This window comes from Spermophilus citellus, assembly GCF_964194105.1.
Source record: "Spermophilus citellus genome assembly, chromosome: 3".
Classification (NCBI taxonomy): domain Eukaryota; kingdom Metazoa; phylum Chordata; class Mammalia; order Rodentia; family Sciuridae; genus Spermophilus; species Spermophilus citellus.
Genome location: NC_138184.1, coordinates 39,657,316 through 39,684,841, shown reverse-complemented (window position 1 = coordinate 39,684,841; position 27,526 = coordinate 39,657,316).

Sequence of the window (27,526 nt, the reverse complement as noted above, 5' to 3'; positions counted from 1 at the left end):
TATACAAGGTAACATCCATCATTTGAGACTGCAACACCATATTCAGATACCCCCTTGAATATAGAATTATTTTGAATATAGAACTCATTCTTATATTTTACTATGGTAATGTTTATTATGAAGGAGCTTCTTGAAACAGCAGGGACAATTATTCTAAAGATTCACTACTCAGAAAATAGACTTATTTGTGAATTTCAGTAGGGGAATTGTTCAAATTTAGGATGGAAAAAATAACACTGAAGAGACTGCTGCTCAGTTATGAAAACCCAAGCAGAAATTCAATGGAGAACTTCTCCTTAACATAGTTCTTGAAACTCCAGTCAGAACAATCAGCCAAGATAAATTAAAGGGATACGGATAGGAAAAGAAGAACTCAAATTATCACTATTTTCAGATGATATGATTCTATACCTAGAAGACTCAAAATATTCCACCAGAAATCTTCTAAAACTAATAAATGAATTCAGCAAAGTAGTTGGCTATAAAATCAACACCCATAAATCAAAGGCATTTCTGTATATCAGTGACAAATCCTCAGAAAGAGAAACTAGAAAAACCACCCCATTTACAATAGCCTCAAAAAATAAATAAATAAAATACGTGGGAATAAACTTAATGAAAGAGGTGAAAGACCTCCACAGTGAAAACTACAAACACACTGAAGAAAGAAATTAAAGACGACCTTAGAAGATGGAAAGATCTACCTTGTTCTTGGATAGGCAGATTTAATATTGTCAAAATGACCATACTACCAAAAGCACTATACAGATTCAATGCAAACCCAATCAAAATTCCAATGACATTCCTCATAGAAATAGAAAAAGCAGTCATGAAATTCATCTATAAAAATAAGAGACCCAGAATAGCTAAAGTAATCCTTAGCAGGAAGAGTGAAGCAGGTGGCATCACTATACCAGACCTTAAACTAAAGAGCAATAATAACAAAAACAGCATGGTACTGGCACCAAAACAGACTGGTAGACCAATGGTACAAAATAGAGGACACAGAGACGAACCCACAAAACTACGATTATCTTATATTAGACCAAGGTACCAAGAACATGCATTGGAGAAAAGATAACCTCTTCAGCATATGGTACTGGGAAAACTGGAAATCCATATGCAACCAAATGAGATTAAACCCCTATCTCTCACCATGCACAAAAGTCAACTCAAAATTGATCAAGGACTTAGGAATACAACACAGAGACCTTGTGTCTAATAGAAGAAAAAGTAGGCCCTAATCTCCATCATGTGAGATTAGGCCCCAACTTCCTTAATAAGACTCCTGTAGCACAAGAATTAAAATCAAGAATCAATAAATGGGATGGACTCAAACCAAAAAGCTTCTTCTCAGCAAAAGAAAAGAAACAATCTGTGAGGATAGAGAGCCTACATCTTGGGAACAAATCTTTACCCCTCACACATCAGATAGAGCACTAATCACCAGGGTATATAAAGAGCTCAAAAATCTTAACACAAAAAAGACAAATAACCCAATCAATAAATGGGCCAAGGAACTGAACAGACACCTCTCAGAAGAGAACATTCAATCAATAACAAATATATGAAAATACCTCCAGTAATTAAAAAAAATGCAAATGAAAAACTATTCTAAATTTCATCTCACTCCAGGCAGAATGGCAGCTATCAAGAACACAAACAAAAATAAGCGTTGGCAAGGACAAGGGGAAAAGGGCACACTCATACATTGCTGGTGGGACTGCAAATTGATGCAGCCAATCTGGAAATCAATATGGAGTTTCCTTGGAAAACTTAGAATGGAACCACCATCTGACCCAGCAATCTCACTCCTTAGTTTATAACCAAAGGACTTTTAAAAACAGAATACCACAGGGTCACAGCCATATCATTGTTTATAGCAGCACAATTCACAACAGCTGAATTCTGGAACTAACACAGATTCCCTTCAGTAGATAAATGGATAGGGAAACTTTGGTATATATACACAATGTAACATTACTCAGCATTAAAAGAGAATAAAACCATGGCATTTGCAGGCAAATTGATGGAGTTAGAGAATATAATGCTAAGTGAAGTAAACCAATCCCCAAAAAACAAAGGCCAAATGTTTTCTTTGATATGAGGATGCTGAATCATAATAGCAATGGTGGGGGAGCAAGAGAGAAATGGAAGAACTTTAGATAGGGGAAAGGTGAGGAAGGAGGAGGGAGAAAACAAAGGGTTAGGAATGATGGTGGAATAAGTTAGACATCATTACCCTAAGTACATGTATGAAGACACAAATGGTGTGAAAATACTTTGTGTACAACCAGTGACTTGAAAAATTGTGCTCTGTATGTGTAATAGTCATATAAAATGTTGTTTGGATTCATTAGCTATGATAAAATGCAAATTGTTACTATTGCACATGTATCAGAATTCCTCAAAATAAGGCAGTAAATATAAGTAATATGATATGATAATATTGCAGAACCACAGGGACTTCATTGTGTTATTGCATTATTAATTTTACCCTCTATTTACTGTTTATGAGAATGCACAATAGAACTATTTTTAAAAACAATTTTAAGGTTCTTCTTTTCTAAAAATGTTAAGCATATGTTTACCATACATCCTGGCAATACTATTGATTCATGCAACATCACAAATGAATCTTAAATACATTTTGCTAAGTGAAAGAAGACAGATCCAAAGGATGCATGTTGTCTATTTTATTTTATATAAGAGCTGAAATGGGGAAAAAATTATAGTGAAAATAGGTCAACTGTTGCCAGAAGTTGGGAGAAAGGTATTGACTACCATGTGGCCAATCAAAGGTATTTTTAGGGTGTGCACTGAGTTATCAAAACACAAAGAGTGAACTTTATCCTATTCAAATGTGAAAAAGTAAAATCAAGCCAGATGGCAGGGGATTCTAGGATGGAATGAAGAGGGTTACAAATGAATTTAAGTGTACCTCAAATGTATACTTTACCCTCACCAAAGCTGATGGGGCTAAGGGGAGACAACCCAATTAGTTACAGAGAACTGTGTGATAGTAATAAGGTTAAAGATAAAATTATTTGTACATAAACATTGTAAGCATGAGTTGTTATGAAACTACCTCTTATATCAGGGTGAAAAAAAATAGTACATAAATAGTAGCTAAATGGAGCCATATTTCACTGCTGCCAGAGAAAGAAGTTACAAACGAGGAAGGCTGGAATGAACTCTGTGGAGTCAGATTAGACTCACCATGACATTATCTTTAGATTAATGTAGATAGAGAAATAGTGATGCTACAAGCACATACATCCACACATCTGTGGGTGTGTGCAGGTAGTTGAGTTAATGTAACATAATATATTTATTAGCTCACGAAATTGAGTAACACAAAAAGCAATGACACTACAAATACATTTAACATAGATCTTGTTTTCTAAACATACTTCTCAGACTTCTTCAAAAAAAAAAAAGTAAGTAAAGAATGAAAAGAAAGATAAGGTGGTCCTGGTCTTCTTTAGAGAAATGGCTGATTCTAGGATATCTTACAGTGTCAGAACGTGAGGAAGAGTCTAAATGAAAAAACGAACAAAAAAGGATAGGGTATGCCAACATAAAAAAATGTCCTGGTGTACAAGGCTAGAAAAATTGGGACAATTAAATAATGATGGTATTATCTCTAACACTTCAGTAAATATCAGTGTGCATGCACTTAAAAAAATGATTGAAGCAATAAGTAAATCTAAATGGTCAAAGGAACAGAACAGACACTTAACAGAAGAAGAAATACAATCGGTCAACAAACATATGAAAAAATGTTCAACATCTCTGGCAACTAGAAAAATGCAAATTAAAACTACACCAATATTTCATCTCACTCCAGTCAGAATGGCAATCATCAAGAATACAAGTAGCAATAAATGTTGGTGAGGATGTAGGGGAAATGGCACACTCATACATTACTGGTAGGACTGCAAATTGGTGCAACCACTCTGGAAAGCAATATGAAGATTCCTTAGAAAACTTGGAATGGAACCACCATTTGACCCAGTTATCCCACTCCTCGGTTTATACCCAAAGGACTTAAAAGCAGCATATTATAGTGAAGCAACCACATCAATGTTTATAGCAGCTCAATTCACAATAGCTAAGCTATGGATCCAAGCTAAGTGACCTTCAACAGATGAATGGATAAATAAAATGTGGCATATATACACAACAGAACAATACTCAGCCATTAAAGAAAAAAAAAAAAGAAATCATGGCATTTGCAAATAAATGGATGGAACTGGAAGCTATCATGCTAAGTGAAATAAGCCAGGCTGAATGTTCTCCCTGACCTGCGGATATTAACACATAATGGGGGTGGGGAGATGGAGAATAGAAGTTCACTGCATTAGACAAAGGGAAATGAAGGGAATGGGGCTGGGGGTGAAAATAGGAAAGACAGTAGAATGAATCGGACATAACTTTCCTATGGTCATATATGAACACACAAGCACTGTAACTCCATATCATGTACAACCACAAGAATTGGAAGTTATACTCCATGTAATGTATAATATGTCCAAATGCATTCTACTGTCATGTATAACTAGAAAGCACAAAGAAAAAAAAAAGAAAGGAAAAAAAATAAGTAAATGTAGAAGAAATGAATCTCTTTGAAAAAGAATTCTAAATAACAAATGCAAAAGAAATGAGGAAAAATAGAAATATTTGGATCACCATGAGAACAACTGCTGGAGGCAAAATCCATGCATGATTGCTAAAAGGAGTGTGCAGGGCTCTGGGGAGGAACAGGATATTTGCTTAGCTATGCCATGTCTCCCCAAGGTGCTTATTAATTATTGTGGTGGCTTCAACGTGTGTCTTAAATTCTTTGATCTTTCTTCCTGCAGGAGGTGGAGGGAAATTCACCTGTCCTTGAGGAAGGGCCAGATTACTGATTTACTTCTAATCAACAGAATGTGAAAGGGGGAAAATTCAAATTATTTCACAGTGGAGACTGTGGCCGGAGGTTTAAATCACTAATGATAAACTATCCTGATGTTATATAAACCCCAAAATGAAGCCATGGAAAGCCCACTTAGCCTCTGTGGCAGTTTTCCCAAAAGTTAATAACTCCAGTCTAATTATGGGAAAACACCACACTCAAAACAAACGACAGTTTACAAAATACCTCATCAGTCCTTCTGAACAATGTCGAGGTCACGAAAACCAGGAAAGATTGAGGAATTGCTGTAGATTGAAAAGATGTAATATTGATACCTCTGGTTACCAATGAGAAGTCTTGCTCCCTCAAGTGTTGAAGTATAACATTAGAGAGTCACGCGGAGGCAAGCATATAAAGCAGGATTTATTTAAAGGGGGCTAACAGAGACTTCTTCCAGGAGGGAGAGTGGGCCATAGCTGGTATCCTGGTACCCCAAGGAGGAGAGTGTTCTGCCTTTTTTATAGGACTTTCTTTGTTATCTTGATCTTTTCCTTATTTTTCTCCTCCCTGCTTAGGTGACTAGGCCCAGGAGATGCTAGGTAGGATGGCCAAAAGGTGAGAAGCTGGAGGAGCCAAATTGGAGTGATCTGGGCAGGAGAGGACTTAACAACTCCCTGTAGGGAGGGACAATCCCTGTGACTGGTTACCTTAGCAACGGGTTGCAGCAGGAGTAGGTTATCTTGATTAGGGTGGAGGAAGGGCTCTGAAGGCATTAGAATTTCAGTCCCTCTCCAACTTCAAGGATTCTCAAATTGGTTTCCTTAATCCCACTTGACTGGATTTACCTGTCTATACTGACTTTCTAATTCTGGCTTCCATATGGTGTCATAGATTGGCTCTTGCAACAGGACATCAGTGGAAAAATAAGCTGTGAACAATATCTATGCTACAGTTAATAATATACCCATTTTAATATTTTAGTTTTGAGAAATCTATCATGATATGTAAGATGTTCACATAAGGAAAGCTTTGAGAAAGGTACACAGAAACCCTGTGCTAACTATATGACTAACAAGTTTTTAAAAAGAAAAGAAAAAAAAAAAATTTTTACTATAAGTGTTGCCTGTTAAGAAGTGTCAGGAAATCTCTTTTTATGGCTGATTGAAGGTTTTGCTATATACTGTTGGAAAGTATTTTAAAATAAAGTTCATAAGAGGACTGATCTTGTAGACCAAGGCAAATAATTAGTAAACACTGGGTTATAACCCGAAATGTACTGGTCCTCTCCACTGAGAAACATTCTACTCTTCACTTAAGAAAATAAATATCTTGGGCTGGGGATGTGGCTCAAGTGGTAGCACGCTCACCTGGCATGCGTGCGACCCGGGTTCGATCCTCAGCACCATATACAAACAAAGATTGTGTCCGCCGAAAACTAGAAAATAATTCTTTAAAAAAAAAAAAAGAAAATAAATATCTTGTGTTTCTGTGACATGAATATTTATGACCAACTAAATTCTAATTTTCCCAACCTCTGGCTTTTGCCAACCCCTATAAAAATGCTGTGCTTTCTCATCCAAAAGAACAACGGGTAATTAGCAAAAGAAGAAACAACTCAGCATAAGAAAATGTGTAAATCAAGAGCTGTGAATTCAAGTTCAAAAAGGAGGGCAGTGGCAGAGTTGTAGAATCTAAAGGAGTTGGCTGCAGATATCAAAGTTTCAGGGCAAAGCAGCAATGAGCAATTAGGGTGTAGATTCCAGTTAGAAGTGAACAGCAGGAGCTCACACTGTGACCCAGCAGTTGGAAATGAGTGGAAAATATCCCCACTACACCCAGATGTGTGGCCTTGAAAAGAACATCTAGAAACTGGCAAAGTCAGGAGCAACACTGAAACTTAAGAACTTGTACAAACAGAAGCAAATGACATAAATTTACTTTCTAGACTTTGTGCTCTATTTACCTTGGAACAAATGTAAATTTAAGAAATAGAGACACACACACATTTCTCCATACAACTGTAATAGTGAATTAGACCAGACATGTTAGCACTTAGAAACTTGTTACAGTGACCCAATAAGATAATTTTATACCTGGGCATTGATTCTTATATTTGGACTTGATTTTTTAACATCTTTTGCTTTTTCGTTCCATTTTGGTTGTAATTAATTTTATGATGTTTTACGAAAGTATCAATCAGAAATAAAAACTTAAAATAAGTCAATCAACAACTGATCCTTATTACAGATGTTTCCAGAAACATTACTTTAGACTTCTTGGTCACTAGAAGAGGGGCTGTCCTCAAAGAACAGGGTAACTGAGAAAAATCTCAGGATACAATCTGGCTTCAGTACTCCTGATGGTCAGTAGGTAGCAAGCTGCTTTCAAAGAAGGCCCCGCACAGGATGGTACTGAGTTAGGTTGGTTTGAGGTGATGAAGCAACTCATGGGCAAAAGAAACACCAATCAGGTACTGATGGAACCATCTGTCAATCAGAGGGGTCTCCTGGAAAATCCTGGATCTTAGCCAGCTCCCTTGGACTAACTCCAGTAGGAGAAGGGATCCTCACAACCTCTTTTCCTGTCCCAAGCCCTCCCTTCCTGCCGTAAGCCCAATAAAAATTCCAGTCCGATTAAGCCCCAAGAGCTTCTCCTTTGACCCACTCTACTGGTCTGAGGGTTCTACCTGGGGGTGAAATCTCAATAAAGCCTCTTTCATTGGCCTTTTTAAATCTGCCTCCTTTTGGTCGCTGATGACTGACGTTACACTGAGGAAAAACTCTGGTAAATTTTTCACTGTTCTCCTTTCTGAATCTTTGGTCTTTCCCTTCTCTAGCCCTTAGAATATTGAACAGACTGGGAAAAGGAAAACTCATGTTCCAAATGTCTACTCATTTCTTTCATTCTGACCCCAAAGTCATCAGCATTTATATTTAAGTGCTAAGATTTGGTACTTTAAATTTTGTGGCTCTAGAATGACTACTTTCTGGACAAGCTCTTGGAGACTCCTAACTCTCTACTCATGGTGAAAGAAGTAGGGAGCATTTGGAAGTACAAATGAAGAAGATAATGAAAATCAATAGAGCAGATATCACATTTATTAATTAGTACTTGGAACTATCCCACCACAAATAAAACAATCATTTCTGCAGAAGTATAGTGCATTAATCTAGGCTGAGTCACCAAGGAAGAATTCATAGGGAAAACCAACTTAGAGGAAAAAAAAAGGAAGGTAATTGGATCAAAGAGAAAGAATATTCTAAGGGTTCTAGTCAAAATGTACATAAAGATAGGAAAAATAAATAATAAGTCACTGATCTACATTATGTGACAATATGTAAATTTAATTGTATGACGGTATATAATTAATGTAGTATCCCTCATTAGTCATGCATGGAACTTCTTGCTGTATCAGGGAAAACTGCCTTAATGTGGTATATTAGTACACCCCCAGAAGTCCCTGAATGTGCATCTGCAATTGTATCTCTTCATTAAATAAATCTGAGCCTATACTATTACTGAGTCATCAAGAGACTTTGTTCAGATTTGGCAAGCCAGAAGTCCACTCCACGTGACCACATCATCTAATCCAGCTCTATAAATTACCATATAAGAAGTCCTTCATCACAGAAAGTACTGAATAATACATCCATCTGTTTATATCACTCACAGTGACCTTCCCCTAACTTAGATTATCAAATAAGGGTATTACTTAGTCACTAAACATGGTCACACATGCCCAAACTGCCTATGTATCTATACCTACATCCATGCTATAAATCAACTGAATAGCAAGAGATAAATCATTGAGGCTGAGTATTTTGAAAGGAGAGACATTGATTTGTGAAGAGTCGAATCTGAATGTTTTGATACTGGACTAAAAAAATATAGTTCTATTCTGTAGCAATAGGAAGCTATTGAAGAGCCAAGGAAGTAAGATGATAAAAGCTATGTTTTGAAAGCAGAGTAGCATCAGAAAACAGGGAGAATAATTAGTCTACTATTATGACAATGGAACTACCATGAATCAGGACGAGGTAGAAGCAGTGGAAATGAAACCCAAAAGATTTCAGAGGACTTGAAAGGCAAGAACCACCTTAAATTAGAAACTAACTGGATTGTTTGAAAGAGAAGAGGGAAGGAACTCTCTGCTAGTGAGTCTGAAAAAATAGTGGAACTCTTCTCCGGAATGGTAAAGTGGGGATGAAGATGTACTGAAGATGATTGGTTTAGGTACAAAAACAGATGCTCAGTACTTGGAACAGATCCATCTTGGCTCTCAGTGCTCCAAGGGGCATTCAATGGACAACTCAAAAATAATGACACTTAAGCTGAGATGGGCAAGAACACCTTTGAAATTTATTATATATTTCTGATAATAATGACTAGAAATTTATAGCCCATGCCAGCAGCCAACCTTTCAATTTAGTAAGTCTCTTCTTGACTTAGTACTCAACAGAAAACAGTTACTGAAAAATCTGGAAATATCTTTCATTTCCCCTTGAAGCTGAGGAGTCTCTGCAAAACCCATAGTTCTAAAAAGTGTTAGTACTCTGTGCAAGAACTTTCTTCAAGGAAAAAATTAGCCATTATTAAATGATTGCTCCAGGGTTTGTAATACTTATGGTTTGCCACAGTGTGTTGCTTTGTTATAACAGCCTTAGATTTTGTGAAGTGATTTGTCTCAAAACTGTATTAATCTTTGGAGAGTTTCAAGAGATATTCTCACTTAGCTTTGAAGCAAAGTGATACTAGATAACTGAATGTAGAAAAAAAATGGAAAATATCAAAAGCAGAAGAGCAAAGTTTAATAAACACCAAGTACATTCTTATTATTAATACAGATAGTAGAAATTCTTCATATTTTGCTTCTTAACACATATTCTAGTCAAAGCAAAATCCTTACTACTTTAAATTGGGATCATCAAATCTGATATTGGATGCTTAGAACGATTAATATTTAATGTTCCTTTCAGGGACGTCAGTTCCTCAAGTACAACTGGTAACTTTGAAATAGGATGGGATTCAAAAGTGTTTAATACCCGTTAAATACAAATGACTTCACAGTCTGCAAATCTATAGTGAATTTACTATTTCTTGAAGCATTCTGAAAGTAGGTATTTCATGCTTCACAGGTATATTCAAAAGTGAGAGCAGATACTAAAAATATTCCAGGTGCAGCTGTTATTTTTAGGAAATATTTTGGACAAGCTTTTAGTTTATCTAATATTAATATATTAGATACATCTTGGACTGGTATGTACCCAGCTGAATAAGCATAAGATCACTAAGTCTCCTAAGGTCCCAAGATCAGCTGTGATTTTCAAAATTTGTGCTAGAGAAGCTGTAGTCATGGCATATTCCAGATCCAATATGACCAGCTTTATTCTTTTTAAGTTCTCTTCATTTGCACCAGAATTGCCAAAGAAATGAAGAAATGACTTCCAAGTAAGAAGATGATCTGCATTCTCTTAAGTCCTATTAAGTCCTATTTTGTTAAAAACAAACAAAACACAACAAAACTAGAAATACTTGTATTTATACTTTCATGGAAATTGTGAGGATCCAGATTTTGGAAACAAAATACAAATAATAAATTCCAGCAATTTTATTGATATTTTATTTGCTTTCAGGCTATTCTTGACATATGTTCTTTTTAAATTTTTTTTAAATGTTGATGAACCTTTATTTTATTCATTTATTCAGATGCAGTGCTGAGAACTCAACCCAGTGCCTCCCACAAGCTAGGCAAACACTCTACCACTGAGCTACAACCCCAGCATTATACATTCTTTTTTTTTTTCTTTTTTTTTTTTTTAACTAAAGAAATGTCACAGTAAAAAATGATGGGATTTATGTGCTGGTTTATTTCACTAACATTCTGGCCCTGACATTCCTGATGCATGAAAGAAGTATCCTGGGGCTGGTCCAGCTGTGATTCCTGCCTTCCAAGGAAAGAATACCACTGGTTTCCCTGTAGTATATTCCCAATCAACCAACGTGTTCCCAAAATATTTGGAGGCAGTGCTATATGACTCAGCTACTTGACTTCTCAAGGACAGGATAAACCAAAATAAATGAAGGAGAAAGCATTTCCTCTTCTCTTTAACTGGCATCTTAAAATCACCCAATTAAAGCATTTTAACTTTAAAATGACCAAACTGTTTCAGATTTAACAGCTTACCACCATAGACACTAGAACTATTAAGGATTTAGTGGGAACTGGATAGAAGGTGTTTCAACAAATTGTTCCTCTTCTCTTTACTTAAAAAAAAAAAAAAAGGAAATTTAAAGGAAGTTTATGTGGAAAATATTTAGTCTCACCTGTCTTATCACATAGGATGACAGACTTCCTGAGTCTGCCACAAATTGGAAGGAATTATGATTGAAGTTGACATGAAGAACCACTCTAATCAAGTAATAATCACTCTGAACCATTTCCAGGAAAATTCGCAAAGTGATTTAGATTAAATGTCATAGCTCCATTGGAGCTCTCTATGGAGAGGGAAATCTCGATCCCAACCCATTTCTGCGACACTGCCATAAAATCAGCCTGCCATTACCTCTACCTCCTGACATACAGCATATGGCCAGGAAATCTGAACACTAATAGATGGTTGGATCAAGTTCCTGGAACCACAGAAATGAGGGAATACTTTACACACCACACTTTACTCAAGCATTCAGTTACAATTATTTTAATGGTTCACTCAATAAGAAGCTTATTTTCACATCTCTGTGTCTTTCTGTAGAATCTCTCTAGCCTGGATTTATGTGTTTCTGTGATTAATTGCAAAATTATTTTTCATTTCTTGTTTCAGAAGAACCATATGTGATTTATTGTTTTGCTGACTACTCTGAAGTACGTAACTTCCTTCAGTTCAAGTTATTTTTTCTAGTATGTTATAAACGCCTTTCTCAACACTGGGAGATGTGAACTAAGTGACTTGTGTAGGTTTCATTCAAAATCCACACAGATATTTTTACCAAAGGAAAACCAGTCAACAAGTGAGAACCATATTCATAACCATTCTGATGTGCTACAAAGGTATGTATTCTCTTATTTTGAATCCTACAACTGAGTTTATTATAAAACTAAATGAAATGCTATAGTTTTTTTTTTAACTTTATGACTTCAGACTTAACATAGTATTAGATTTAGTATCTCAACTGCTTGACTTTCACATCAAATCAGTCAAACAAAATGAAACCTTTATAGCAGCTTGGATTTTTCTACTTATGATCAAAGTTGAAAAAAGATTATTGACTTTTAATCTTAAAATGAAAATGGGGGAAAGGAAATCCTTCAGAAATAACTTTGAGAGATAGTCTACCAATCAAATCTCTCATCATATCTTAAATACTCCTATCCTCAGGCTCTTTTCACCTTTTTTTCTGATAAACACAATGCCTATCATTCCCTGGAAATACTGATTCCATTCTCAGGCTTAACTTTTCAATGATTTTTTTCAGAACTAATAATCTCTGTGGAGATATATTGGCAGCAAATTTCATTGTACCTTTCTGTCAATCATACACACATATGAATACACACACACAGAGCTCTATTCATATATACGCCCAAGTGAATTTCTCCCCCACCTTATACACAACTTTATTTTCACACACACCTACACACAGAGAGTGTTTCTGAGTTGTCCTTTCTTTTCTGTTTGATTTTAAATTCCTGAGCATCAGAAAGTAAACCTGTGCTAGTTATTTCATTCAAATATCTTGAACCACAAATACATCTTTATTTATTTTATTTATTAATATAGAGGTATCTCAGTTTATGATGGGGTTACATACCAATATACCCATAGTATACTGAAAATACAGTTTAAATGCATTTAATATGACTAACCTACTAAGCACCACAGCTCTGCAGCCCAGTGCACTGTAGAGTATCAGTGGTTTATCCCTGTGATCCTGCAGCTGACTGGAAGCCATGGCTCATCGCCACTGTCCAATGTCCAGAGAGTTCTGTACTGCATTATCACTAACCCAGGAAAAACCAACATTCAGAATCTGAAGTACAATTTCTACTGACTGCATATTATTTCACACCACTGTAAAGTCAAAAAATCATAAGTAAATCCATATCATGAGTTGGAGACCATCTGTAAAGTTCTTTAGAGCACTATTTAATACAGTAAGCCAACTGATAGGTGACTGGAAAACTACAAACATTTTCTCTTAAACTAAATCTAAAAGCTAAACTGAAAAACAGAAGGAAGTATTCATACTGAACATTTAAACATAACAAGCTCAACATTTAAATATGACAAACTGTAAACCAAATATTTAAACTGTATGAAAAATTGCTGATGACTAATTGCTCCAGACAACCTACACCAACAATTAGGACATGAAAAATATGAGATCTTTGAAATTCATATTCTGGTGAAGATTTGTTAGAGCTGTTCTGAGAACCATACAGTGTTATTTCTCAAAAATCATGCAAATTAAACATTTTGATTTGTTTTTCAATATTTAACAGTTGCTATTTATACATCAAAATTTGCAAAATTTTCTAATATGGCAATTTGCACGGCATTTCCCAAAGATTCAGAGAATTTGCATCAAAAGTTTTACTGTGTATTATACTCAAATAAATTCACAAAAAGCATACGGTAGAGATTTAAGAAGAATAGCAATTTTGTTTGGCAGTCCTTGGTCAAGCTCACTCTCTCTCTCTTTCACACACACACACACACACACACACACACACACACAGCCCTCTGAAGACTCTGTTTCCTGGAATCAGGGAAATCTCAACATTTAGTATTCCAGTGTAATCAAGGTTACTCTACTTAATAATTCACTCTGTGGATGGGAAAGAAAACCATCACCAATAACCTGCAAGGCAGAAAATGACCATGCATTCTGTACACGAAACAAAGTTGTATGGGAAGTAAAATGACACTCTATTTAAGCATGATGAAATTGAACTTTCCTTCCTTCATGCATCTAGTATTTATTCAGCTCTTAGTGTGTGGCAGTCAATGTGGTGAAGGGCTGGGACCCCTGGGGGAAACAGGTAGATACTGACCTTGCCTTTCATAAACTGCTAGAGGCAGGGACTCAGAACATTCACAACTAATTATGTACACACAACTAAGTTCAAGGATAGATAAAGAAGTACAAAGGGAGCTTTTTGAACTGACATTTCTCCTCAGGAGGCACAGGGTTTTGCATTTGGATCCTGCTTTTGTTATTTCCTCCTCCTGTGACTTGGGCAAATTATTATTATTATTATTATTATTATTATTATTATTATTATTATTATTCCTCTCCTTTGGTTCTAAAAGGGGAATGGATTTGTCTCTGTAGTGGTTTCTTACTGGGACTGCACATTCTTGGCCACATCTCCCCAGAAGAGGTACAGCTATCTCCTCCCCTTGAGCCTAGGCAGTGACTACTGTGACCTCCACAGCACAGCAAAGTGACTCTGCTCTTCAAGGGAGGTCTGATGAAGTCCTATGGCTTACACCTGTCTCTCTTGGACATTTCCTTTCAGGACAACCTCTCCCAGAAGGCATCACCATACTGGGAGATGTTCCTGGAAAATCTCTGATTGATGATTCTAGCTGATCTGCCTCTCTTTTTGAGTGGAGAAGCCATTTTAGTAGCAGAAACTCCAACCCTTACTATTTCATCCCAAGTATTCAACTTCCTTCCCACCATTTGAGTCTCTCCAGCTGGGAGTCCACACTCAGAATATACAACCCATGTCTATTCTGAAACCCTTTATCTGAGTCCCTAATCTTAGATTCTATGAGCGTAAATGCAATACTTGCAGTTTTTGCCATTAAGGAGTAATGGGGCTGGGGCTGGGGCTCAGTGGTAGTGCACTTGCCTAGCATGTGTGAGGCACTGGGTTCCCTTCTCAGCACCATGTATGAATACACAAAATAAAAGTCTACCAACAACTACAAAAATATTTTTTTAAAAATTGAAGTTGTTTTAAGTGCTGCAATACACCAACAGAATCCCCTGCACAAATATTAGCAACTTTCAGCCCAAATGTAAAGCATAGAGTATTGTATCCTGAGGAAACTAGGCACAAAACAGAGGGAGACATCTTCATTGCATGGCTTATCAGAAACTCAAAAGCAGATTACTTGATAGCAGACTTTATAGTCTCCTAAGCATTTGAGGAACATTTTACAACCTCAAGGGCATTCCCACATTATAATCCTGATCAGTATTTAAGAAATCTAATAATATAGAATTTTGTTTTAAGAAACATACGTAAGAAGAATGATGCAGTGCAAAGAATACCCCATAGAACTCTTCAGGTAGGGATGATTTGTTATGCTGGAAATTACTAAAGATAGAAATTGATACACTACAGATGAATCCATAAATAACCAAAGAGCAACAACAGCAAGAGTTTATGACGAACCTTTCCAAAGCTTTGGGACATATGCATCATCTGAAATCATGCTGAGCTTTAGCTTCCAACTACTGGAGGCTAACATTGTGCTGCCTCTATTTATATTTAGGTCCAAAATGAAATAAGAGATGGATGTGTATGCCATGTCAGCTTTTCCCTTCTCAGAAAAGCCTCCCCATCATCCAGGCTACAAGGATATTGATCACCGAGCTTTGAGACTAACTGTACACCATGTATTTTACCAGGGGAATATTATCAAATTATGGAAAGCAAGTACTTAGAATGAAATCTTCTGCCAAAAAAAAAAAAAGAATCAATCTCAATCTTCATGTAGCACCTTTAAATAAAGACTAATTATAGGTGTTTATAGTCATTCACACTCAAATTTATTAGTTGGGAAGGATTAAGGCGAACATGCTAATTTGAAATATTTTCTCCAAATTTTATTTAAATATACCAGAACAATGCTATGCATTTATGTCAGAAACAATGAAAGAAATTGGGAATTTACTTAGATAAATTATTACTATCTTCAGAATGGGCTGTATCATGCTTTTAAAAAATTTTAAAGAGCCCTTTTTATTCATTTATTCTAGTTTTGAATGGAGATGCTAAGCTAATTTATCAACTTAGATATTAACACACACAGTATGATATGACGACAGGTGATATTTCTGTGTATCTATTATATCCAAGCTATCTTTTCTTTTACTGGTAAAAAAATTAATGCTATTTATTTAGATTGAAATGACTCTGCTTTTAAATGATCCATTAGGAGTGTGCTGGAATACTGCCCCATCACTCTACAGCTTCAACTCAACCATTGCAGATGAACCAGCAATGGAATCTGGGGCCCCAGTACAAATTGAAAACATGGGCCTGTGGATCCAAAGTTGAGAATTTCACTGGAGGCTGAAGCAGAAGGATCACAAGTTCAAAGTCAACCTTAGCAACTTGGCGAGGCCCTCAATTTAGTCAGACCCCATCTCAAAATTAAAATTAAAAAAAAAAAAAAAAGAAGAAGGGCTGGGAATGTGGCTCAATGTTTAAGCGCCTTTGGGTTCAATTCCCAGTACCAAAAAGGAGGAAAAAAAAGTTAATTTCACAAGGAGAAGAAAGAGTATTAAACAAAGCCTGAGGCCCTTCTAAGCACAGAGCCCCTGGCCTGCATGCAGGAGATGTACATGTCAAGACATTCCTGGCTGCAAAGTATTTACAGAACACTGTGGTGACAAGATGAGCCAAGGGAGAAATGCACTGTCAGTGGAAAGTCCTAGTGTGCACCTGGGGTACCTGCATGGTTTTAAAACTCAGCTTTTCTTGCCAAGAAAACTTGAATCCATGAATCCAAAAACTGCTTGAGAAATTTACCAATGAAGACTAAAGAATGCATTCAGCCAATGTATTCAGCAAAATGTACTTTCACCCCGGTCTACCTTTCCAAAGACCTCCAGGTCCAACAGCCTGTGATCCCCCAATGACAAAGAATCACTCCTGCTGAGCAAAATGAAAACATCCAGCCTGAAAAACACAGTAGACTGTGAGCCCCTTGAAATTTCAATACTAATTCAGATTAAAGAAAACCATCCATCAAATTTTGAAGATTTAGCTAATATCCATTTGCTAAAATAATCTAGACCTCAAGTAATAAGCCCTGAAAACCTGGTATCTTAAAGTAGATACGTGAAATGAAGCATTCCTTTTCATGGGGACTGACATCTTCACGCCAATGTCCATTTGTCACCTTTCTTCACTAAGCCACGTAAGGTGCTTTAAATTCTAAAAGAGAAATAAGCACTCCACTTTCAGTATTTCCATGGTTGAGGACATCTTCACAGAAAGCAAACACCATCTATTTCAAGGCTTGATTGTGTGTGTCCCCCTTACTCTGCCCTCCCACCAGTCGCTTCTCTATTTGGAAATCTCCTAAGTTTCAGAAGTTCCTCTTCCTTCACCATAGGCAGGAGTTTCTCCAACTTCAGCACTGCTGACACAGGGGATCAGACACTTCTTTGTTGTGCAGAGTTGTCCTGGGCTTTGTCCTGAGTCAGCATCACTGGCTTCTGCCCACAAGATGCCTCCCACCCCATCTCCTGGGAGAACAATTGCTTTAGACCTTTCTCTGCACACAATGAAGTGACATAGCACAATGACTCAGAGGTATGTTTAGGATTTGCCCAACACTATTTCGGGTTCCATTTTTGTCACTTTGATATTGTCAAGACCTGAGAAATCCACACAGTCTCTCCTGTGTAAAAGAGGGCTTGGGAGATTTATCTCATAGGACTATGATCATAACCGAATGGATAATGCTTGTAAAGTGCATAGCTTAGTACTTGGCATATATTAAACATTCAATAAATAGTACTTTGAAACTGCAATTGAAATGCAACCTAACTTGGATCAATAAAAGAGAATTAGGAATTCAGGGAAGGAAGAGAAGGAGGATGTCACATTTCTAAACTGAAAGACTTTTGTCTTCCTTTATTTGGATACAAACTCTAGACTGATAAATGAATGCCTCGGAATTCCCAAGCATTAACTGGAAAATTCAATTCCATGTTTCTGATCCTATGTTTCTGTGTATTCTTTTCAAAGGAAATTGAAGGGAGGAGTCCTGGTCATTAGATTTTATGCCCATATACTGAATTTTCCTCAAGTTAAAAATATTTGATATTCTTGTGCTTAATCAGAAAGAGAGTATGTAGTCTTTGTGCCAAGGGGAAATAAACCCAACAGAAACATCTTATTTTGGGGAGGGGGGGAGGTGGTACCAGGGGTTGAGCTCAGGGGCACTCAAACACCACATCCCCAGCCTTCTTTGTATTTTATTTAGAGACAGGGTCTCACTGAGTTGTTTAGCACCTCACCGTTGCTGAGGCTGGCTTCAAACTCATAATCCTCTCGTCTCAGCCTCTGAGCCAGTGGGATTACAGGTGTGCACCATTGCACCCAGCCCAAGAAAAACGTCTTTCAAGTGCAGATCTTGCCTTCCTACACATCCTAGTCTTCAGGTAAGCCGAGGCTTTAAATGTTGTATTATAGAATAACTGGTATAATAAGTTATAAGTGGAATCCATGGAAGTACACATAAAAAATTACTAGTGTTGAGGGAAATTACCATTCACTAGGGATTATCAGGTGCTAGGTACTGTGCTAAGTCTTTAGCATGCATTATTTCATTTAACCAACGCTGACTACCTGTGGGAAGTTGCATGAGCAAAGCTGTGGAATCAGGTATTGGTTAATGAAAAATGATACGTATGCATCAGACTGAGATAGAAAGAAGCGCACTTCAGCAAAAGTAAATAACGTTTGCGCCTAGGCACTGAAAACTGAGATGTGTGAATAAGTTCAACAGGTTTAGCTTGGTTGAAGCACAGGTATATTTCTGCATTGAGGAGATGGAAATGAAAATCAAGAGGCACATTGGCTGAGTTGCAAAAATCTCTTTCATTCCAGGTTAAAATGGTTTATTTTTTTATCCTACTGGTATCAGGAAACAACAAGGGATTGCATGGAGTCACAGCATGGCATGGTAAAATCTTTCTCACAAAGGTGTCCATAGTAACACAGTGAAAATCTGAATTGAAGTGCAAGGGAATATGATAATTGATAGATGTTGGGAGATGTGGGAAAAGGAGGTGTTTTAAACCAATCCTACCTAGGGGAATGGATAGACTGTGATAAAAATTACCCAGATAAAGAATAGTCACCAAAAATTATATTTGCAAGTAGAAAAATGACAGAATCTTAGGGATGTTCAGAGGATTGTTCTAACTATATAGTTGGATTTGGTAGAAAGCAGTAAGAACTAACATACTGGTATTAGAACCATATGGTTAGTTTTACCTGAGGAAGCAGTTTTAAAACTTATTCTCCCCTAAGTTATGGTTAGAAAACGATAACTTAGGAGAGAATAAGTTGGAAGTTGACTAGTTCACATGATTTGAATTTCAATTCCAACTTTAACATCTTAGTAATTGTAAAGTATAAAGGCATTTTATCAGCCACATTTCAGTTATATAGAAATTTTCCTTATTTTAATGCTGAGGGTGATAAGTCAGCACCAACAACAAGATTCCAAGTGTTCAGTATTAAATTTTTATCTATTTAGTGCAATTTAACTTAACACCTCAAATGAGGTTATTTGGAGATGACTTTCATCTGCAATTCAAAGTTTGAACTGCAAGAATAATTATATATGAATAACCCACAAAATACTGCAAAAGTGAATACATAATCAAATAAAATTACTGAAGCAGTGTAGCAACGGCACAGATGGACCAAACATGGCTAGAATGAGAGAGAAAAATTCAGAAAAAAAATAAAATGAAAGAAGCATTTCAAGTACCCAACATACTAAATTAAAAACTAAATCCTTCCCTAAGTACAGCTGGTAGCTATGATTACAAAAAAGTTTCTTTTTTTGGGGGGGGGGGGATATGTCAAAAAAGGGCACATATACACAGTATAAGCACATAATTAACTTGGGAAAATATTTACAATGTGTATAACCTGCAAAACATTAATGACTGTAATGCACAGAGTTCCTTTATGATCAATGAGAGAAAATTTTCTGTACAAAGAAATGGAGCAAGAGACATACTGGATTTATTAAAGAAGAAATGAAAATGAGCAATAAATATTTCAAAACTTTTCAGTCTTAGTAGTAATCATAATTATGCAAATTAAAGCAGTAATTGCTAATTTGCTTACTCAACTGGCAAATATGAACACATATATTTAGTTTTATTTCTCTGTGTAGGCAGAGTAAATACATACTGGTTGTCCCCTCCAGTGACAAAGCCCTTCTGAAGAATAATTTTACTTTCACTATCAGAAGTATTTAATTTGCACATTTTTCTGAACTACCAAGTATCTTCTAGGTGTTTATATTAATGTTATTTATCTTTCCATTTAAGCATTTCATCATAAAATACACACTTTTCCTAATTACACAATTCGATACACTGTATGAACTTTAAAACAAAGAAAAAAGCCTATATACTCACCAATAACTTGAAGCAAATTTCTGGCATTGATTTTATAGCCCTATAAGATTGTCCCCCCAAAACAGAATCATAAAATAATATTCTTTGTTAAGCTGTAGTTTCCATCCAATTATTTAATGTGGCTATAGACACGTACATTATATTATTTTAATTCTGAATATATTTTATGTTATAGATACCAACCAGATAATTTGTTTAAAGATTTTTAAAATTTGGGTGTTTTTTCCCCCTCTTCTCAACAGTGCTGGATAAATCATTTTAATTATCTCTCTGTAAGTGTTTCACTTATTTAAGAAAAATTCTGAAGGGTAGGATTGTTTGGTCAATAGCTTTTTGAAGTCTTTTGATGCACACTACCAGTTAGTTAACAAAATGGCAGCCTCTGTTCCATTTTTATATACCTACACCTGTTAAAGATACTATAACATTTTTTTCAAATGCCAGTCTGAGAAGGAAAGCTTTGTATCACATTATCCAGTTAATATACTTTTCTTTGGGAAGTTTTATGGGAATTTATTAATGGTTTGAATTTATTCTCTTCAGAGTTTAAATTTCATATCATTAATGCAGGTTTTTTTTTTTTAAATTGGGGCTCAGGTTTGCCTTACTGATCAATAAAGCTGCTTACATTATTGAGAAAGGTCTCCCCAAAGTATCACAACCAATATATGTGCTTTGTCGTTTACATTTTAGCCTCACTAATGAGGGAGTTGATTATCATGACATATAAAGATTCGGTTTTTACAGAACTAGTCTATCAATCATTTTCTTTTGAGGTTCTGCCTACAGGGTCATGCTCCATGTAGTTCTTTTCCAGTTCGAGATCAAGGCCTGTATTTTCTCCGATTTGGACTCTACATAGGTTTAAGTCATGAGGGAGCAATATAATCTCTTTCTGTCTACAAATGAGATGGTGATAAATCACAGTGCCTATCGCAAGGCATTGGCTGCTGCTGCTATTTGGAGTCAGGTGGTGATGAAGAGTACACTGACCTCCGTACCCTACTGAGGCACCAGCAGTTTACACCCCAGCGCTTGGTTCCCATCAGTATAAATATCAATGAAGGAGAAAGAGCAAATAAAAGTCCCACTTTTATTATGAAAATCATTTTCTCCTCTCAGACTCTCTGAAGCAGAACAGACCTTGTACGTATCTACTTTCATGACCTCCAAATTCACATCAAAAAGATTTGTCCAGAGAGACAAAGAAAATAGTGATAGTGAATGTTCGAAGACCATATGAATATAATACGTACCGTTAATAACAAAGGCACCATTAGTTAGGTAATTTTCAACGTGCTCTATGTAATAAGTTTCTCAAATATACGTCTTTCAGACATTCAATACCAATACAGAAATTATATTCTAATTTTAAATTATGACTATTTTATCCTACAAAAATTAGATGAGAATTGATCTTGATAGGTTATAAATTGTTTTGTAATTTCTTATAAAAAGAACAAAATGAGTGATAATTTAATAGGCATCTTAAAATTTCTATTTAATACTGAATAAGCTTTTATTAGTAAAATTGATCCAAATCTGCCTCCTCTCAAAAAGGAAACTTTTTTTAGCTAACATAATAAATATCTTCACATTTCACCCTGAATAAAATTGCTAACTATAAATTTTTGGTTACAACCTTAATTTTGAACACTGAATGTGATATTTCTGTAAATTCACAAAACCATAACCAGATTTTTTTTTTACTTTTAAACAAATGTTTTACCAATTAGTGTTCGAATATAATTTCAGTGAAGCAATAAGTTTAATAAACCTACCAATTATGCTAGTATTTGAAAATGGCATTGAAACATTCATCATGAAATTCAGAAACTTAAAATTAAAAGTAGCATTTTAATATTACTTAAGTAGGAATTTTTTTTTTACTAATATGTGCATTCAATGAGTGAAATTAATTTAACCAACAGTGTTTTCCTCTGAATTAGCTATCCATCTACCTATCAACCTTCCAACCCATTTATTTACATATTACCTTCAGCTTAATGCTGGTCCATGTCTCTCCTAAAGCAAAGTATACTGAAAAGCTAACATGAGACTTCAGGATATATTTAAATATCTGGGACAGAGAGAATCACTCAGACAGTCTATAACATCACAGAGAAAAGATAGAAAATGGGAAATAATTCAAGACAAGGCTTAACAGCTCAAAGCTCTGGGTGGTATATGAACTGAGAAGAGGTGGTTAAATTAGCCTCATAAGAACCTGTACATTAAACTCTCATTAAAAATACTATCTGGAGCTGGGGTTGTGCCTCAGTGGTAGAGCACTTGCCTCACATGTGTGAGCCACGGATTTCAATCCTCAGCACCACATACAAATAAAATAAAGATGTTGTGAACACCAAAAACTAAAAAATAAATACTAAAAAAATTTCTCTCTCTCTCAAAAAAAAAAAAAAAAAATGTTATCTGATGAGGTCAGGTTCAGGACAGGAGAAAGGGGATAGGATCTAGAATGTTGTAAAAAGGTGCCAATGAATGTGATAGATTGACTCCTCCCTGCAAAACCCTACCACTCCACCTGTCCCTATTCGGTTCTGTGCTGGGGAGCTTGATCTTTATGACCTGTATCCATGGGCCCCTTGCTCTCTATCTTCTGCCAAGACTGAGGCAATGGAGGGGTCAAGAGAGCTGACATTAAGAGGAGAGCCGAGAGTACAGGAGGGTAAGGTATAAATCTTCCTTTGAAACTGTGTGTTGCTTTCAGCATGCTGTGTGCCTCCAACAAAGACCATAATGTCTGTCTTTGGGCATCTTCTACAGCAACAGGGGCTTGGAGTTCCTGAAACCCATCCCTCACTTGGCCCTCTGGCCTAGCAGTGGCAATCTCCCTGTGCTTCTAGCCCTGTGGTGTTTCCCAAACTTGGTTAATGCCTCTTAACCCGGCTCTTTTCATTAAAGTCTAATTACCCATTCAAATGTGCCATCTGTTTCCTACAACAACCCTGGCTGGTAGAATTATTACAATAGACTGGCCCACTAATATGTTTTTAAATTCCAGCATGCTGCCATCAAAAATATTTAATAATAATATTCTGAAAGCATTTCGCCAAGAGTGACTCTCAGATTTATAGCTCTGGTGTTATTTTTCCGGGTTCTCATTCCCTTTTCTACTTGTCTGTTGCTGAGGGAGTCAATAATGCCAAAGTGGAGGACACTGATATTTTAGTAAAAATGTAAACAAGTGCTTCGAGGAAGGAGACCTCAGCTATTCTGTGAATAATCACTGCACGTTATAGGTCATGGGGTTCAAAGGCATTAACAAGAGGGGAAATTCAGGAAAATCTTTAAATGACACATGAAGCTAATTCACAATGAATGGGCAAGGAAAAAGACCAGGACACAAAATGGCCTTTGGAGGAAGTTGATGAGATTATATGGTGGTAAATCTGCTTGTTTAGTTATTTTTTCCCATAATTTCTTCCTTGATTTTAAATAATAGGCATAAACAGAAAAGACTAGTTACAAGTGACTTAGAGATGTGTATTTTCAGTTTCTGTACTTTCTATTTACTGCAAAATATAATAGCAAATGTTTTTTGGTTGCCCAGTGTTAACCTAAGAACATTAAAAAATATATGGTACTATTTCAGAGTCTTGATTTAAAGTCTGAAATTTTTAGTACACATCCCAATTCACTCAAGACTTCTAAACTTGAGTTTTTTTCATTCAACAAACTTGGTTGTACCAAGTATCTGTGTATACTTTCTTGGTGGTTTTAATGACAAAAATATATTTCAGGTAAAATTAACTACTTCAACAGCCCCACTCATGTCCAAAACAAAACTCCCCCCGCCATATCTTCTCCATCTCAGAAAAATACCTTTAACATTCACTTATGCCTCTGAGTCACCTTGGGCCTTTCAACACTCAGTCCTTCAGCAGATACAGCCAGACCTACCTCTGATGAACAACTTTTAAACCAACAACCTCTTGCTACCTCCAGTGACTCCAGTTCCTGACACCCTTACTCTCACTTATATCTTCTTGTAACCTGCTAATAAGTCTCTTCAATTCTATTCCTGGCAGCCCTTCTGTTGTTGGTTCTGTCCACAGCACTAAGAACATACTCTCCAGATTAAAATTCAGATTCTATTACTGCCTGGCTCAAAGCCCTCCAATGCCTTTCCATCACACCTGGGCTCCATCTCTCCAATCCAGTCATTGTTCCCTTAACCCTGATCAGAATGACCAACTTGCTGCTTCTCAATCACAACCTGACTTCTTCCACTCAGAGAAACGCCAATTTCTGCTTCCTCTGACTGCAATGATTTTGTCCAGTGTTTTCACAAAAACTCTTAACCTTCCTTCCTCTGTGTCTTTGCTTGAGAGCTATCTATCTTCCTGGAGAGATGTGGCTATTCTATCTAAAATAGTGTTCTGACTCCTTGCTTTTTCTTTTTTTCTATATACTCAACTTTTCTTGAACAGACATCATAACTAAATATTTTTGTGAATTATATTTCCCCTGTACGAAATATGTGAGCTCTATAAGGACAAAAGTTTTGTCTCTATTTATTACAGTTGTATTCCCAAAGCATTGAACAGCTTCTGACACCAAGTAAGTGCTTAATAAGGGTTTGCTGAATGGGTTTAGAGAAGAATAAAAGAGCAAGCAGAAATGTGCCTTGGTTACTCAAACAGTGATTCTCAACTAGGGACGACTTTGATCCCAGGAGATACTATCAATGTGTGAATACCTTTTTGATTGTTACAACCAGTGAGGGACATTCCTGGCATCTAGTAGGGATTGCTAGAGGTGCTACCACACACTCTACAATGTCCAGGACAGTCCTTCAACAGCACAGAGTTCTCTGAAATAAAATGACAATAGTAATGAGGATGAGAAACTCTAATCTAATGGTTAAAATTTATAAGAGAAAAAATATTCCTAATGAGAATTAATTTTATTTCTTTTCTTGCTTATTTCCCAGCTGTCAAAACTGTATTGGCAAGGGTAAGGCAAAGAACATAGGAGACCCAGATGCAGGTAGAACAGAATGAGGAAGGTAGGAAAAAGCAACACAGAATAAGTGAACCTGATTATGGTACCAAACCCAAGGCACATATAAGGTAAAGGTGGACTACACCCTGGTAGGAATTCAGGAAGGGTGTGGTAAAACAAGGCTGCAAAAAGAGTGAAGTATTTCATCAATTAATCCCAAAACGGGAAATTAACTGGCACCTACTCTGCAAAAACATTATGCTTCACCTTGAATTAAAAGGACCACAAATAAATAGGATCAATGAGAGCAAAGAAGTTAGCAAGGTCCTAGTCAAGAGTAAGGGGTTTTAAGCAGAGTATCAATCCCAGTAGGAGAGACGAATAGGTCAGTGGCAGGTCTGTGTCCTTAAAGCAAGAAGTCAGGATCTGAACCCAATAATGCATGGGTTGATGCAGAGTGGGACTCAAGACCCTAATGTCTCTTCCTTAGAAAAAGTCTCAGGGAGACTCTTCTCTCACATTTTAACTTTTTTTTTCTATATGGTTTCTTCATCATATGTATCACCGTATGTAGTAATATATTCATGTGTATGTTTATTGATTCAGTGGGTCACCCATGGTGAAATCTGTGGGAGCGAGAGCCCTGTTCATGCAGTGGTTGGTTTACAAATTGAGAATGAATACTTGTGGAATAACTTACTGAAGCACACCCAACAATGAATTCCACAGGAATAAAAAGTGTTTCGTTATCAAAATTGAATGCTCAGGGATCTGCATTTCTTCTCTCTTTCCTGTAGATAAGGAAAGGATTCAAATAATTATGTTGAGCTCCTTCAAACCCAAGAGACTTCCAATCCACATTCTGTGGTAGCGTCGGGATTTCCCAAAGCTCAGAACTGTCTCCTGCCTTCCTTGTACTCCACACTCCTCAGGTAATGGACTTTCCACCCCATCCAATAGATTTTTTTTTTTTAATTTTTAGTTGTAGATGGACACAATATCTTCAATTATCTATTTCTATGTGGTTCCAAGGATTGAACCCAGTGCCCCACATGTGCGAAACAGGTGCTCTACCACTAAGCTATAGTCCCATCCCTTCCAATAGATATTTCATTGAACACTTTCTATGTGCTTTAATGATAACTAGGTTCTTGGGATAGAATAATCAAATAAACCTGGCCCTAATGCTCAAGGAATTTATAAACTAGTAAAGGAAGCAAGCATTAATGAATAGAATTGCAAATTGTAGTAGGTGCCATTAAAAGATAAATAAAACCCCCAACCAATGACAGAGAGTAACAGGACAACATATACAGATAATATGATTTGCAGACACTTGCCCGGAAGAGGTGATATTTAAAGTATGAGATGTTTAAAAAGCCAGTTTCTGGCTCTGTAATCAAATGAATAAAGACACTTAAGCTATCATCATGAAATTACAGAATCTCTTTGTGAAACATTATTGGCAAATGAGGTTAAATTAACTCTCCATAGCTAAATAATAAACATTTATAGAGCAGAAACATTTAAAACTCTCCAGACCTTTTAAGGTCGCTGCATACCAGAGGAACAAAGTTGATTACTTAAGAGAGAAAAGCAAATCGAATTCAATTGACCTTGGTGCCATCAACCTAACACATGCTATCAAATCAATTTTTGTCACCAAAGGATTATGACACTGGGCCTGTGATTCAGCAGTCTAAATTCATTGAGTGATGTGAATTATATAAACTATGAACGTGAAAGGAAGGAGCTATCAAAAAGGACTTTCATAGGTTCATAGATGAATACAAGACCAGTGAAACTCCACACCATGAACAACCCCAAGAATGGGATCCTCATTAGGATAAGTTAGTTATACTCCATGTATGTACAATATGTCAAAATGACACTCTACTGTCATGTATATCTAAAAGAATAAAAGCAAAAAAAAAAAGGAAAGGACTGGCTTGGTATCAATTGATATTGATGTCAACATTGATATCAACATTCTGGGGCCTCTTGGAGAAAGGAAATTGTCACTGAATCCATACCTATTATGCATTGAGTACTCTTCTAAGTGTCTTGACATCTGCCACCTCATTTCCAGCCTGTTCATAGTAGGCTCCATTTGTGCAGGTGGGGAAACCGGATCACACAGATGGTAAGCCACTTATCTTGACATGAGATGACTAGTCAGCAAAGAAGTTATGATCTGAATCCAGTAATAGGTTTCTAAAGTTTGCTTCTTTTAATTATAATATG